The sequence below is a fragment of the Polyodon spathula genome, chromosome 6 (assembly GCF_017654505.1).
Source record: "Polyodon spathula isolate WHYD16114869_AA chromosome 6, ASM1765450v1, whole genome shotgun sequence".
In the NCBI taxonomy this organism is placed as follows: domain Eukaryota; kingdom Metazoa; phylum Chordata; class Actinopteri; order Acipenseriformes; family Polyodontidae; genus Polyodon; species Polyodon spathula.
Window position 1 is genome coordinate 32852081 of NC_054539.1, and position 15447 is coordinate 32867527.

Below are 15447 nucleotides of genomic sequence, written 5' to 3' on the forward strand. Positions count from 1 at the left end.
TCTTTCATGCTGTGCACTCCCTTGTCCCTGTACCAGTTCCACTGGAAGCGAGGATCAGGGCTTGCAGCCATGTTGAAATTCTCCATCTCCTCAAACTTTGCATGCCACCAGAATTTCATACAGTTAACCAATGATTTTCAGACCTCAGCATTTTACGCTTGGTACTGACATTTGACATTTGTAGTTTGCAGTGTCCCTCTAGTATCTTTGGGGACTTGTTGGATTTATGGCAGTGAGCAACTATTCTCAACACCCTTGCCACCACTGATCTTAAAAGACCAGCCTGCTCAAGGGCATCATAAACAACCAGCTGAAGAGTGTGAGCAAGGGCTATGCACAGGTGGCAAATAATCCAGCATGGCACTCACATTCACCACTTCAATGTCAACATCCTCATCCTCGTCTTCATCACTATCTTGGACATCTAATGGTGGGAATATAGTGAACACCTGCACCATGTTGGCAGCATTGTCAGTCACTATGCCTGACACTTTAGCTGCAATGTTATAAGATGTCACAGTTTCCTCATACTCTCTGTAAATGTTCTCTGCAGTATGTGGACCCCTAAAATCGGTGACAAGCCAACATGGTGGTCTTTAATGAGTGGTCAACAATGAAGAGGCTTGTGAATCCTTCAAATGACCTCATATCTCTGCTAGACCTCAGATCTATGGTGAGGTAAATGTTTTGTGCTTGCTGCATTTGATTCCTCAGTTCATCTTGGCATGTTGAGGAAGTAGCTTCTGGCTGACATGTTTCCTGATGGGCATGGTGAAACGTGGTTCGGCTGTGCTGAGGATGATGTGAAATGATGGGTTGTCTACCACAGCCAGGGGCATGAGGTCTTCAGCAATGAAGCCAGCGATTTTGCTGGTAAGCTTCTCCTGATGAGGGTCTGTAGCGTTTCACTTCTTGGGGCCTGAGGTCTGGCCAGATTGATGAGACGACTCCCCAAAGACTTCAGGTTGTTTTATCAAAATTATTAACATACAACTTACATTACTTTATCAATATTATAACCACACAGACAATTGCACAAAATATACTCTACTAGCATTAGAGGATTCTCTAATTAACACTGTTCAGTCCATTTATTGAGTGCTCGTCAGGTGCGTCAGGAACAATTAATCCCAACACACCTAGTCACTCTCCTTATCTTTCCAAAAATGTACACAACAACCAATGAGTGTAAGGCTGGCTGTTAAATAAAGCTACATGATGGTTTGAATTAATTAAAGAACAGGTGTGAGCATTCACATCACAACTGGATACTAATAGACTCACCTACATAGTTCCTCTACATGAGGCAGTAGGTGACTAAGCTGCAATCAGTTCATCATTCATGACACCCAACACTGTGATTGTGTGATTTACATACAGGTGTGTTGACCATTGAGCCAGGTTCAATTAATCAACAGGTTTAATTGTCAGTCATGCTAGCAACGATTAACAGAACCAATGAGTTCAACTAGTCAAAGTGCTTTGCTATCCACAGCAGTTTGATTGGTTCTAAAAGGCAGTCATTGGTAACATGGTAGCTCAATTTTTGGTTCATGATGCCTCACCTGCCATACACTAAGCAAGATTACACTATGAATGTTATTCCACAAGTTAAGGCAAATGTTTTGTGCAAAATAAATGTTATTTAAGCATTGGATTTCAAATAGAATTGATAATTAATATGTCAACTTTAATTCAGTTTGAAATATATAGCTTTTATTGTTTTTCAAATCCAATTCAATTCCAGTTACCCACTTGATCACAGTTTCATTTGAATTGATTTATGAATTTCAATTAAATTCTGAATTGACCCCAACTCTGCCTGCTAGCTACAGCAAAAGTACACATTTATGTATTTTGCCAGTATAGGGCCTCTCCCCTGTCACAGTGGAATAAATTGATGTAATGAAAGTAAATTCAAGGATTAATCAAATTGGGGCAAGCGGTTTAAACAGCATAATGGAATCTTAAACAAAAACACACCGGAAATGTAAAAAAAATGGCAAGTTATCAAAAGAGCCCAGCCATATAAAGTGGAGATATAAAAAACACAAGCTTCAAGAAAACTTTGGGGCAACCTTGCCCAGCACAAGCAAATAGGCACAACTATAAAACCGCTTGGGGGCCAAGGTTGCTCCAATTGTTTCTTCTAACTTGTATCAAAAACACAAGCTAGGTTTGAAGAAACAATTGCGGCCTTGGCCAGCACCAGCTAATAGGCACAACTGTAAAAGCAATCGGGTCAGGGTTGCTCCAATTTACTAACTAACTTACTACTAGGAATTAATATAAATTGTGCATGTATCCAACAACTTTCTATTTTAGCGCTTGTAGTTTAATAGCCATAAATCACAAATTAAAACCCAACAGAAAGGTAGAGTAGACCTTTCCAATGATATCATCTGTTTTGTTGTAGGGTGTTTTATAGATTTTGTCTTATAAGATTTTGTCTTGAAATATGAGATATTAATAATAATATTTCACAATTTTTTTTCACAAATGTGCAACTTTTCATAATTACAAACTGTAGAAAAAAAGTATATGGGAGTATAAAAAAGAGTATATGGGAGTGTGGCAAAGTGGTAGGTGAGAGCAGAAGCAGATTAATCACACAGGCAGCCACATCTCCGCCACCTCCACCGGCAGGAGCAGAGCAGCAGGAGCTGCCTCTGCCTCCGCCACCTCCACCAGCAGGAGCTTCGTCCAAGGATGGACGGAATGAAGCCAAGGATGCCTGCCTTGAAAGCGGGTTCTACGGCCTGCTCGCTTTGCCCAAGCATTCCTGCCGGTTACCTCTGGCCAGCGGTGGTCCCTTGCCGGAGGTCCAGAGACCTGCTCCCACTGCAGCAGTTTCGCAGCCGGAAATCGTGGGTGAAGTCAGGAGAACTGCTCCCACTGCAGCAGTTTCGCTGCTGGAGGTCGGGGGGGAGGTCAGGAGACCTGCTCCTACTGCAGCTTCTTCGCTGCTGGAGATCGTGGGGGAGGTCAGGAGACCTGCTCCCACAGCAGTTTCTTCGCTGCCGGAAGTACTGTGGTTGGAGCCCCACCAAGGAGAGCTGCCGGCTCCGAAGAAGGGGGGAGGTCAGGAAACCATTGCTGCTGACAGCCTTATGACCTGTGGGCCACTTGAAGCTTCCGGTCCTGGCCCAGGACTTTGTGCTGAACTTTTGGGCTTTTAAGGGGGGAGGTGGCCATTGAGGCCATGTGTCCTTTGCACAGGGGGGGCTATATGTGACAAAGTGCCCGCCCCTGTGTATATTATCTGTTATATGTTGCGTGTGGTGTGTTAAATGTTGGTGTATAGTCATTGGTACACGGGATATAAACGGGTCTGTGTAACACGAGTGTTTAAAATGTGTATTTGTATTTAGGCACGAGGATTGCTCAGCACTTCACATGCAAGTAAAAAGTAATAATATGTGAGCACCGGGAATTTCACTTTATTAATTCACGTGCAGTTGTACCGAGACTCCAATTGAATGATTGATTAGCAATCGAGTCTCGGTACAGCTGCATAAAAACAGCATGTTTTCACCCACTCAGGGTTGGGTGTTTGGTGAGTGGAGAACGGGAGAGAGAGTAGGAGAGTTATAATTTCAATTGCTATTGCGTGCTGGTGGGACCAGCACAATACTTGTTTATTTAACTCACCGTGTTTGTTTGTCGATCTGCTCACAGCTTGTAAAGTGTTAGTCCATTTTTTTTGTCTTTTTATTTTGGTATAGAGTGCCGTGTCCTGTTGTTTCTGTTTGTTCAACTGTTTTATTTACAATAAACCGGAGCAAGCAAGTGCCACCATCATTTCACATCATCTGTCTTTGTGTTCATTCCTTTTCCTGGTTCTGATGCTGCCCACTTTGACGTCTTTGTGACAGTAGCGCATGTTCTTTTTCCTTTAGCCTGTAGGCTACCGGTAACACAAAATAAATCATGCTGCTGCATTGTACAAATTGGCATACAATGCAAATAAAAGATTATTTAAAATTGAAACTATACAATTTTAGCGGGGTGTGGGGGTTATTAATATTATTATTTTTAACTTGGCCTACTTAGTAGCCTGTAGACAATAAACAAAATAGATCACAGTGCCACATTGACAAATTATTATGCTTACAGGAGGACAGTCAATTCTTATTGATATAAATTTCAAAAGACGAGCAACACATTTTGCATTATACCAGTAATGTGTATTATCATGAATAGCCTATCAGCCAACTGTATACTGTCAGTTTTTATTTAAGTTAGTCAGGGGTGCAGTGTTAAATTTTGTTTGAAAAATAGATATTTGGGTGTTTGCATAAAAAATACATTGCGCACAACTGGCAGAGCATGAGAAAAAGCAGACTGGAAAATGCCAGCAACAGCTGCCACAGTCCCCTGAAAGGACCCAGAGACAAGATAATGCAGGGTGGACAATAGTTTGACCATTACAGGGATAGAATGGTTTCTTTGGGTGACAGGCTCCAGATCATCAATCAGACAGCAGCTCAAGAATGATGTGGCTGCCAAGCTTGTACCTGTGCTTAATTTGGTTTTCATTTAAACTGAAGAGGGTATGGGGGTGCCAAAACCGTTTTTCTTGACATCATACAAACCACTCGTTCTTGCTGAAGACAATGTCTCCTTGCTGCAGTCACAGCACCCATGATTAGGGGATAGTGTTTTTCATTCTGCCTTTTAAAGGTTTGTTAATTGCAACTTGTAGTGAATTAGGTATACAGTTTATTTAAAAAGAAATAAGTCTCTAGTTGCTGTGACAGAGAAACAATGCATCTTGGTTATAAATCTCCCTCCTGATCTATGAGGATGCTATGTAAAGGTAACAGTGTTACTTAAGGCCAGCACCAACCTGGACAAAACTTCACCACTGTCCACTAATATTGGCGTGAAAGGGCAGCCCTGTCCCCAGCAGATTCCCACTCCTCAGAGCAGAAGAGAAAGGGGAATCGATTCCTAAAAGAAAAAGGGCACCCACAACATGCTCTTCCTCAATATGAGGACTTTTTGGAGCTGGTTCGCTCTTCCTCGAACCACCCGGCATCTGTTTCCTATGGCTCCAGAACAGTGGAGTCCCTGCTGCACACCTCCAGAGCCCAAGAAGCTAGCCTGGGCACATTCCCTCCCATCAGGGACACAGTCATTGTACTGGTGCAAGGGTCCACCTTCACCAGAGGGGATAAAGACCCTACCTGCTGATCCAAGCCATGCAGGACAACTGATGCAATGCTAAAGAAAGCATATGCTTCAGCGGCACTGTAGGTGAGAGAGACGAACGCCATGTTCATCTTGGTGCTCTACCAGTCACAGCTAGCAACAAGACTGCAGGAGCGGGCAACGGAGACAGATGCAGGGGAGCTTCAGGCAGTGACGGGAGTGATGACTGACCTGATGGGGGAGCTAGGTCAGGATTCAGGGAGGTCTCTGGCATCACTGGTGGCCGCCCGTCGGCTTCTTTGGCTGACCCAGGCCAAAGTGGTCGAGACAGAGAAGGCTGCTTTGCTGGATGCCCCTATAACATCGGGGCAGACATTCGGAGGAACAGTGGATGTGAGCCTTAAGATGTCCCACAAGGCCACAGAGGTGGCTTCAAAGTTTTTGTGACTTCATGCCTATCGGCAGTGCCCTAGGTGGCCTTCCCAGTCTGCTGGGGCAGCTGGACCTGAACGCCACTTCCACCTTAGGCCAAACAAGCAGGCAGAGTTAAAGCCAGCGGCAAGGGACCACCGCCGGCCAGGAATAACCGGTTCCCTGGCTGGAGACCGAGGTCGGGGCCTAAAAAAGATGTGTGCCCTCCCAAGCCCAATGGAGACCGCCCTTGAGGGGCTCTGGCTGCAACCTTCGCCCCTCACAACCAGACTGACCACTGGACATGACCCATGGCAGGGACTCCTGGGTGCTAATGACTATGAGACACGGTTATGCTCTGCAATTCCACTTAGGCTCTCCACCCTTCAAGGGTGTGCTCTCTACCACCGTTGGACCAGCGTGCGCAATTCTCCTCCAATGGGAGATCACCAATCTTCAACAAAAGCACGCTGTGTTCTTGGTAAATCCAAGTGAGGCCCTCAGCGCGTTCTACTCCAGGTACTTCCTAGTGCCCAAGAGGGACGGTGGTTTCTGATCTATTCTGGACAGGGTCCTCAACATGTTCCTCAAACAAAGGAAGTTCAACATGTTGACCGCACAGCGTATCCTCCAGTCCGTCCAGCCGGGCAACTGGTTCAAATCGATCGACCTGCAAGTCGCCTACTTCCATGTCCCGATCTGTCCCGTGCACAGAAAATATCTAAGCTTTGCCTTTCAAGGCAGCACATACGAATTCTGTGTTCTGCCGTTTGGCCTCTCTCTGGTGCCCCGCACATTTTCCAAGTGCATGGACACAGCACTGGTTGCACTCAGGCTGCGGAGTATTCAAATCTTGAACTATCTGGATGATTGGCTAGTTTGCGCACTTTCAAAAGCACGCGCCAAGGCACACACCAGAGAGGTCATAGATCATGTGACGAAGTTAGTGCTCTTTATACATCAACCGAAGAGCAACTTATCCCATCTCAGTCCACAGTGTTCCTGGGGATCAAATTGAACTCTGTGAGCATGTTTGCCTCACTGTCGGAAGACAGGATTCAGTTGTTGGAAGTCAAGCTCTCACAATTCAGGGAGGATGCTCTTCTACAGGTCAGAATGTTTCAAAGGTTGCTGGGGCTGATGGCAGCCGCCTCGAGAATCATTCCCCTAGGGCTGCTGAGAATGCGCCTGCTTCAAGCTTGGGTAAATACGCTCAAGGTGCACCCGGTCCATGGTGTGAGTGTCCAGTCAATGCTGGAAGACATTGGAGTGGCTCCGCTCCGGCAATCTGCACCTCAGATCCTCTCCTCTAGGCACCCCTGACAGAAGGGAAGTTGTCACTACGGACGCCTCCAGCCTTGTCTGGGGAGCTGTCTGGAATGGGAGGAGAATACGAGGTCAGTGGAAGGGACCTTGGCAGCAAACGCATATAAATGCCCAAGAACTGCAAGCAGTAGCCCTAGCGCTATTTCATTTTTGCCAGCAGTTAGCGCACAAACATTTGCTGGTCCGGATGGAAAATACGACAATGGTAGCCCACATAAACCACCAAGGTGTCCTGTGCTCACCTGGCCTTCACCGTGTGGCGCACAGACTCTTGTCCTGGACGCACAGAAACTTGTGTTCCATCAGGGCGGTTCACCTCCCAGGTGTGGACAACAAGGCAGCAGATCTCCTGTTCAGAGAAGCTCCAGACAGCTCGCAGTGAAGACTGTATCCTCAAGTGGAGAAACAGATTTGGGAGAGGTTTCGACTTGCACGAGTCGACCTCTTTGCTACAGCCGAGTCCACTCACTGCCCCCTATGGTTATCCATGGAGAGAGACGGGGGCACCCTGGTATTAGACGCGCTAGCTCACTCCTGGCCACAGGGACTATTGTATGTGTTCCCTCCTCTACCATTACTACCCCTGACATTAGAGAGGATCAGGGTGGAGAGCACAGGATTGCTGGTTGCACCCAGATGGCCCAGATGCCCCTGGTTTGCTCTCCTCTCCGACATGTTGTTGGATCAGCCGTGGCAGCTCCCGCTGCGCATGGACCTCCTGAGCCAAGCGGAGGGGCTATTATGGCACCCAAACCCAGCACAGCTCCAACTCTGGGTTTGGTCATTGAACGGAGCAGTCTATTCAGATGAGGTTTGCCAGATGCAGCAGTAGAAACACTACAGTCTGCTAGGACACCGAGCACTAGAGCCCAGTACTCATACAAATGGAAAGTTTTCCAAGACTGGTGCCTTGCCGAAGGTCACGATCCTGTGACTTGCCCGATTGAGATGACATTAACACAACACTTGTTTGACGCAGAAAAATCAGTGTCCACTTTGAAGGTATACCTAGCAGCAATATTAGTGTGCCACGACAAACTTGATGTCCCCTGGGGCATATGTCCTTGCAGTGCAATTTCTTAAAGGGGCACAGAGGCTTCATCCTCCCATTATAAGTATGGTCCCCAAATGGGGTTCCCCATTTGAGCCCATGGCATCAGCAGAACTGCTCCCTGTTTCATTGAAAGTTGCATTTATGTCTGCCAGACCAATAAGTGAGCTCCACGCGCTGTACATCGATGCCACATGCATGGTTTTCACTGGGAATGACTCGCGGGTAACATTAAGAACAAGTCCATCCTTTTTGCCAAAGGTGGTATCCTCATTCCATATTAACCAATCAATGGTTTTGAAAACTTTTAGACCTCTCCCGCACGAGTAGGAGGAGGACCGTAGAGAACATTTGCTATGCCCAGTTCGGGCTATGAGATGTTATTCAGATCGGACAGCGTCTTGGAGACAGTACAACCTGGTATTTGTCTGCTATGGGTCCCGCTCTAGAGGTCAGGCTCTTTCCATTTGGTAATGGTTATCATTCTCTTTTCAGGGAACCAGGGTTATGGTAATAACCTAACGTTATATTGTGTTAATTGTGAAGGAAAACAGGATTTAGATATCGGAAGAGTTTCAGATTTTACCCAGTTTATAGAATATCCAGAGAAATTTCCATATTGTGCTATTGTATCAATTTATTACTGGTAATCAATCTGACTGATTTTTTAAAATTGTTTTTTATTTTTATTCTCATCTGCATAAAGCATAATTTTTTGACAAGAATGACTGGGTCCTATTCCTTGAATTCTCTCATTTTGCCTATGTGAGCTGCTAAAGGTCATAATCCAGTTATACATAGCAGTGGAGACAAAGGAGATCTCTGATGGATAGTCCTTTCTAAAGTAATTGTAACTCCACTTGTGGAGATTCTAGAAAGAGGGCTGTTATACAATATTTTAACCCATTTCTGAAAATTTACCCCAAAATCTAACTTTTCCAAAGTAGTAGATACAAAAATTCCATTCTAATGTATCAAATGCTTTTTCAGCATCTAGAGAAACAGCCATCATAGGAACATCACTATCTTTGTTTATAAATTTAACAAGTTCCAAATATATATTTTCGAAAACCTATTTTTCAAAATAAGCTTGGTATTACACTTGCTAAGGGAAGAAAGAGTATTTTAAAATCGCACTGTACAAGCGATATAGTGTATAATTTTTACAATCTAAAAGGTCTTTATTTGGTTTTGGGATAAGAGTAATATTTGCTAAATGCATTAACTCAGGGAGCGTTTTAGTTTGAAATGTATAGATAGTTATAGATTTTTTAAAAAATAGGGGAAAAACTGATTAATTAATTTTATAGAATTCTATAGAGAAACCATCCTCTCCAGGTACTTTTCCATTGGGTAGAGAATTAATTGCCTCTTATTTCTTTTAAAGTAAATGGAGCATCCGACATCTCACTGTCTGTCTTGTTAAGATTTGGTAACCTCAGACTGTTAAAGAAACTGTTTATTTCTTTAATTGTTGGATTTTTTCAGAACTGTACACTTTGTCATAGAATGATTTGAATGTATTATTAATCTGTTTAGGGTCAGATGTTGTTATATTTTCTTCTGTCTTGATAGCAGGTATATGACGAGATTCAGTCTTCCTTAATGATTGAGCCAAATATTTTCCACATTTTCATCCAAAAAAATGGTGACATCGTTTGTTTCTAGCAAGTGTAAATTCAGTCATCTGAGTTACTATGCTATTAAACTGGAATTTAAACTTAATCAGTTCTGTATATTTAGTAGAAGGATCAGAACAAAACTTGCCTTCAGCTTCTGTAATGCTATTTTCTAGAGCTAATATTGTTGATTGTTTTTTGTGAAGTATAACTTATAATTCTGCCCCAAATAAAAGCTTTAAGAGTGTCTTATAAAATATTTGGATAAAATTCAGTTCTGTTAAAAAGAAGAAACTCAACTATTTGTTTACTAATGAAATCTGCAAATATGAGATAATTAACCAAAGAGTTAATAAATCTCCAGTTACTTTGCCTCTGCTTATCATATGGTGAATTCATTGTGATTGATACTGGTGCATGGTCAGAAGTATGAATTACATCAATTATAATATGGTGAATTCACTGTGATTGATATTGGCGCATGGTCAGAAGTATGAATTACATCAATTTTGGAATTTAATATGTCTTTTGCTATAGAATTTGAAACAAAAAATGATCTATTCTTGAAAATGTTTCATGTGCTGGGGAAAAGTATATTCTCTAGATGAAGGGTTAAAAGCTCTCCATATATCTACAAGACCCAGTTATTTGCACACATTCTTAAGCGTTGCGTTGTCTTTATCTTTTTTATTTTTCAAAAAAATAGATCTATCCACACACTCCTCCGTAACTGTGTTAAAATCTCCTAATACAATATTATCATATAATTTGCTCATATGACAAAAAACAGTGCTGAAAAACTGTTTGATTAGTGTTGGGTGCATAAACATTTGCTACGATCAAATGTTTATCAAACAATTTGATATTAATGGCTACAAATATGCTCTTGTCATCTTGTAACAAATCAATTAAATCAAATTGTAAACTGGTGCAAACAAGAATTAATGTACCTCTCGATTTAAAGTTATAGCAGGATGCTTATACACTGTTTTAAGTATCTCTGTTTCACTTTCAGTTATTTGCAACATTTTCTTCATCTGTTTTTCAGTTCTGTAATTAACAAAATAAAAATTAAAAACTAAGGGCCTTGATAATACTTGTTACATGTAGAATATGTAATGTGATGTACAGAAAAACCTGTAATATATATCACATCATCCATCAAATAACTTAGCAGTCAGTTCTGTATACAAGACTGCACAAATCACTGAGAAACATTTTCCACAGAAACACCCCCCAATTTCTCAGAAGAACTGAATGTTTACTAATGTTTTAAATATAAAGTTAATTTAATCATTGGGTTCATAGAGCACCCAGACATCAGTAATAACAATAACAATGGTTTTCCATTCTAGACTTTGTGCTTCAAAAAAACCCTGGAAAATGTTGTACCCTATGTGATTTCATTTCTGGGAGACAGTGCATACTCAAAATCTTCTTTCTTCTCGGTGATAATCATTTTAATCCTATGAAAGATTCATACGACCAGCAACATTAAACATTACCACTAACCGTCACTAATCAGCAACTCAGATAATCAAATTTAAACTTACCAAAATCCTATATTCTGCTGTTTAATTTATCCAGTCAAGGTCTTACTTTTCCAGCTATTTTGCTGCAGTGCAAGATATTCTCCTTTCAATGTTTCTAAATTATGAATCTGAATATGAATTTAAGACTCCAACTGTGTTTCTCATTTCCTCAGATGGACAGCCACAAGCACATTAGAGTGAGATGTATTAGGTGCTGAATACAATAAGTAATAATGCTGTCCAAATTACAACATTGTTGCCCATGTCATTTGTTGAAGTACTCTGTGGCACTTCTTAATGTTTGACCCAGATAGGACAACACACATTCAATTATTGTGATATTTTTATACATATGTCCTCCAGGATCATTTTTGACCTGGAAGAAGTTCTCCTGAACTAATTGTATGAAATGTATCCTATTTCATTGTTATATTCTTGTTTACTCTGTTTTAGCTAAAGGTTATAAGGTTATCCTGGCCTCCTTGTTTCCAGATATAATTGTCTTTAACAGAGCTGAGAGGAGTTGTTTGATTTTAATGCTGGTTTAGTCTGTATTAACAAAGCTTCAAATACCACATAAAGGGACAAATTAAACTATTTTCTAATACTGCAAAGTCTCCAGCCAAATCTGTAATCTGTATATGTGTCTGTTTATCACAAATATTTACTCTGTCTGGGTTTACATAAGTGCAATTTATGCTCCAACATACTGTAAGAGTTTAGGTTGTCTGATTTTCCCCAGCTGGTAGAAGAAACCTACCGGTCAGGTCTTGTTATTCATAACATTAGTCATAAGCACATTTGCACCATTTACTGTTAAATTTACTGTTAATATAGGAGTGGGCTGTACAAATCTAAAGATTTTCAAAAAATATACAAAAAACGTCTGTAACCCTTGTAACCCTTACATGGAAAAATATACCACAACTTACACATGTAAATGTAGGTACTGTATGTATAAAATATATGTGGTAGCTAACAATTTTATCTGATACGTAACTGTGGAAGGATTTACTGCCATTATAATGTAGTTTGGGAGGATTTTTTTTATTTTGGACTGGTCTTGAAACTAAGCTACAGTGAGAGTTTCAAGATTCTAACCTTAACAGGCAGGATAATGACCAGGGTTGGTTTAGATGTCGGTGGGATTTGAAATTTTCTTAGAATAATACCGTTTTTTAACTTGTTTTCTTCCTTTATTAAAATGTGTTAGATTTAAAATGAGGGAAATAAATGTATAAAAATAAAAAGTGTGATATAAGTGTTACAGTATGAACTCCTGTACTGACCAATAATTATGTGTTCTAGAAGGGTCGGTGTTGATTGCAGTACAGTTTTTTCTGGAAGGGACAGACATTTCAATGGTGGAAGTAACAAGGATTCAGGGGCAATTTAGATTCAAAGTTTTTGTTGAATTTGTGTAATTTGTTACTTCTGGGATAATAGCATTCATATGTTTTGCCTGGCAGATTTGCAGACACCAATGATGAGAATATTTTGAGAAGGTCTCTTGACTTTGAACAATGTGTCTGAAGTGCTGCCACAACCCCCTTATATGCCCCCTTATTAATATGTAAGCAATAAGGCTGTACTCTAATATTACCAACTTGGTGCCTTATTGCTATTAAAAAATGGGTTATGTAACTAAACTGAGCTAAGAAAAAATTGTTCCATTAACTTTTTTTTTTAAATAAAACCAAAAAAATAGATGTTGACTTGAACATTGCCATTGAAAGTATAGTTTTTCTTGATCTGATTTGTCATACTTCTTGTAATTCTTGGTTTGTTCATTAAGTTTTAAAGTAAAATATTACTGTCCATTTTCATTTAAAATATCAGTTTTATAAATTATAGTAATACATGTAGATATAAAATTCTTAATCAGAAGGACTTTCATAACCTAACCATACAAAATATTCACTGAAATTGACTGAGCAGTTGACATATATATATATATATAATTATATCATATAGATAGATAATATATAAATATATATAATATTATATATATATATTATATTGGAGTATCAAAATTCATACCAATTATGTTCCAAGTAGAGTGGTCATTATCCCACATTTGATGACCGCAAAAAACTTTGGAACTGTCCTTTCAAATTTTAAAAGCCATCCACCAGGCGCGTCGAGGGAAATTACATCATGTTGGTCCCATTCCTGTCCCGATTGGATTTTTTGATTTAAACAAAACAATATAAAAAATGATTTTAATGATCAGTTTTAAACTTAAAGCTATCTGAAACAAAAACATAGAACAATGTATTTTAAAGTGCAAAAATCAAATAACGTGCATGTTGAACTAGCTGAACTAATTTTGAGTTTAGATAGTTAAAAAAATTAAAATGATTGTATTAAAATAACATCACAATAAAAAAAAATGAATAAATGCTGCATTGTTTTCTTTAACTAGCAAATAGCTGACTTGATTGTACAATGCATGCCTCTTAAAACATCATCTCCCACTAGTTATGTTTCCATCAACAAGACAAACACATTTCTAGTGAATTTGCAAATTTTCGCACATAAATATAGTCTTACCATACAAAAACAGATTTTCATCAATATGGATTCTGGCGAACAAACAGCTGTACATAATGGTGTCATGAGTTCAAAAAATTGTTATTGCATACATTTTCTTGATCTGAACAAAAAACAAAGAGGTTTGAAGCATTTCTATCCATTTTTTTCTATTCGCTTGCTAGATTAGCGTATAACCCATGAAAAAGACCCAAGAAAATGCAAATTTTTCATGCTTTGGTAACTCCACGCTGTCATGCTCCCAATCCCTGGCAAACATACCCGCGTCAAGAAACTCTGGGCGGTAACTGGAATATAATTTTACACAAAAGCTTTGGCTAGCATATTTTAGAATGATCAAGCCAATGTTTGAAAACCTCTGTAACATAATCGAGCTGGTTGTTACTCACCAGAGCTCTGTACAAACTGGCCAGCTGTGCGGAGTATAGATGTGACACATCTGGAGTCAGCAAGACAAGTGTGCATCACTGCATTTATTCAGTGTGTAGAGCCATTAGAGACAGAATGATGGCAGTTTATGTTAAACCCCCTGGAGTCGCAGAAGCAAAACAAATTGCTTACTGGAATTCATTGGCACACCATGTCCCACAAGTATGAAGGCATTGGATGATAAACACATGCTTATTTTAGCTCGTGATTTTTTATTTTTTTTTTAATTGATCATTTATTGTTTTGTTGCTTGAACCTGGGTAGCAGGCGATGATGATTATGATGACATTATGGCGTATTTCTGTTCCTGTGATGTTTTTTAGTTTATTTTTGAGGGTTTACTGATTTTATATATATATATATATATACATATATACACAGTGCCTAGAAAAAGTATACACCCCCTTGAACTTTTTCACATTTTGTAAGGAGAAAAAAAATTCCTTTTTTTTCCAATATAATATCTATATATCTATATATATATATTATATATATATAATATATATATATATATATATTCTACTATAAGATGACTTTGATCATAATTGGATAAGTCTCCACCCCGAGTTAATACTTGGTGGAAGCACCTTTGGCAGCTATTACAGCTGTGAGTCTGTTGGGATAGGTCTCTACCAACGTTGCACACCTAGATTTGGCAATATTTTACCATTCTTCTTTACATAACTGTTCAAGCTGTGTCAAGTTCCTTGGGAAGCATTGATAGACAGCAATCTTCCAAGTCATGCCACAAATTATCTCTTGGATTTAGGTCAGGGCTCTGACTGGGCCACTCAAGGAGATTTATCTTTTTGTTCCTTAGCCACTCCAGTGTGGCTCCAGTGGCTTCCGTCCTAGTTTCAGCTTTCTTGCAGAGGGCAGCAGGTTTTCCTCAAGGACTTCACTCTACTTTGCTCCTTTCATTTTCCCTTCTATCCCGACAAGTGCCCCAGTCCCTACCGATGATAAAGATCCCTATAACATGATGCTGCCAACACCATGCTTCAAAGTAAGGTTCACAGTGTTCTTTGGGTGATGTGCTATGTTGGGTTCCAACATAGCACATCTAAAATTCCATTTTAGTTTCATCAGACCACAAAACTTTTTGCCACTTGGCTACAGAATCTCCTGAGTGCTTTTTTGCATACTTCAAACGTGATTCAAGGTGGATTTTCTTGAGTAATGGCTTCCTTCTTGCTACCCTACCATACAGACCAGATTTGTGGAGTGCTTAGGATATTGTTGTCACATGCACACCTTGATCAGTCTTAACCATAAAAGCCTGTCGCTCTTGCAAAGTTGCTATTCGCCTCTTGGTAGCCTCTCTGATCTGGGTCTCCTTCTTGCTCGGTCATCCAGTTTAGATGGACGGCCT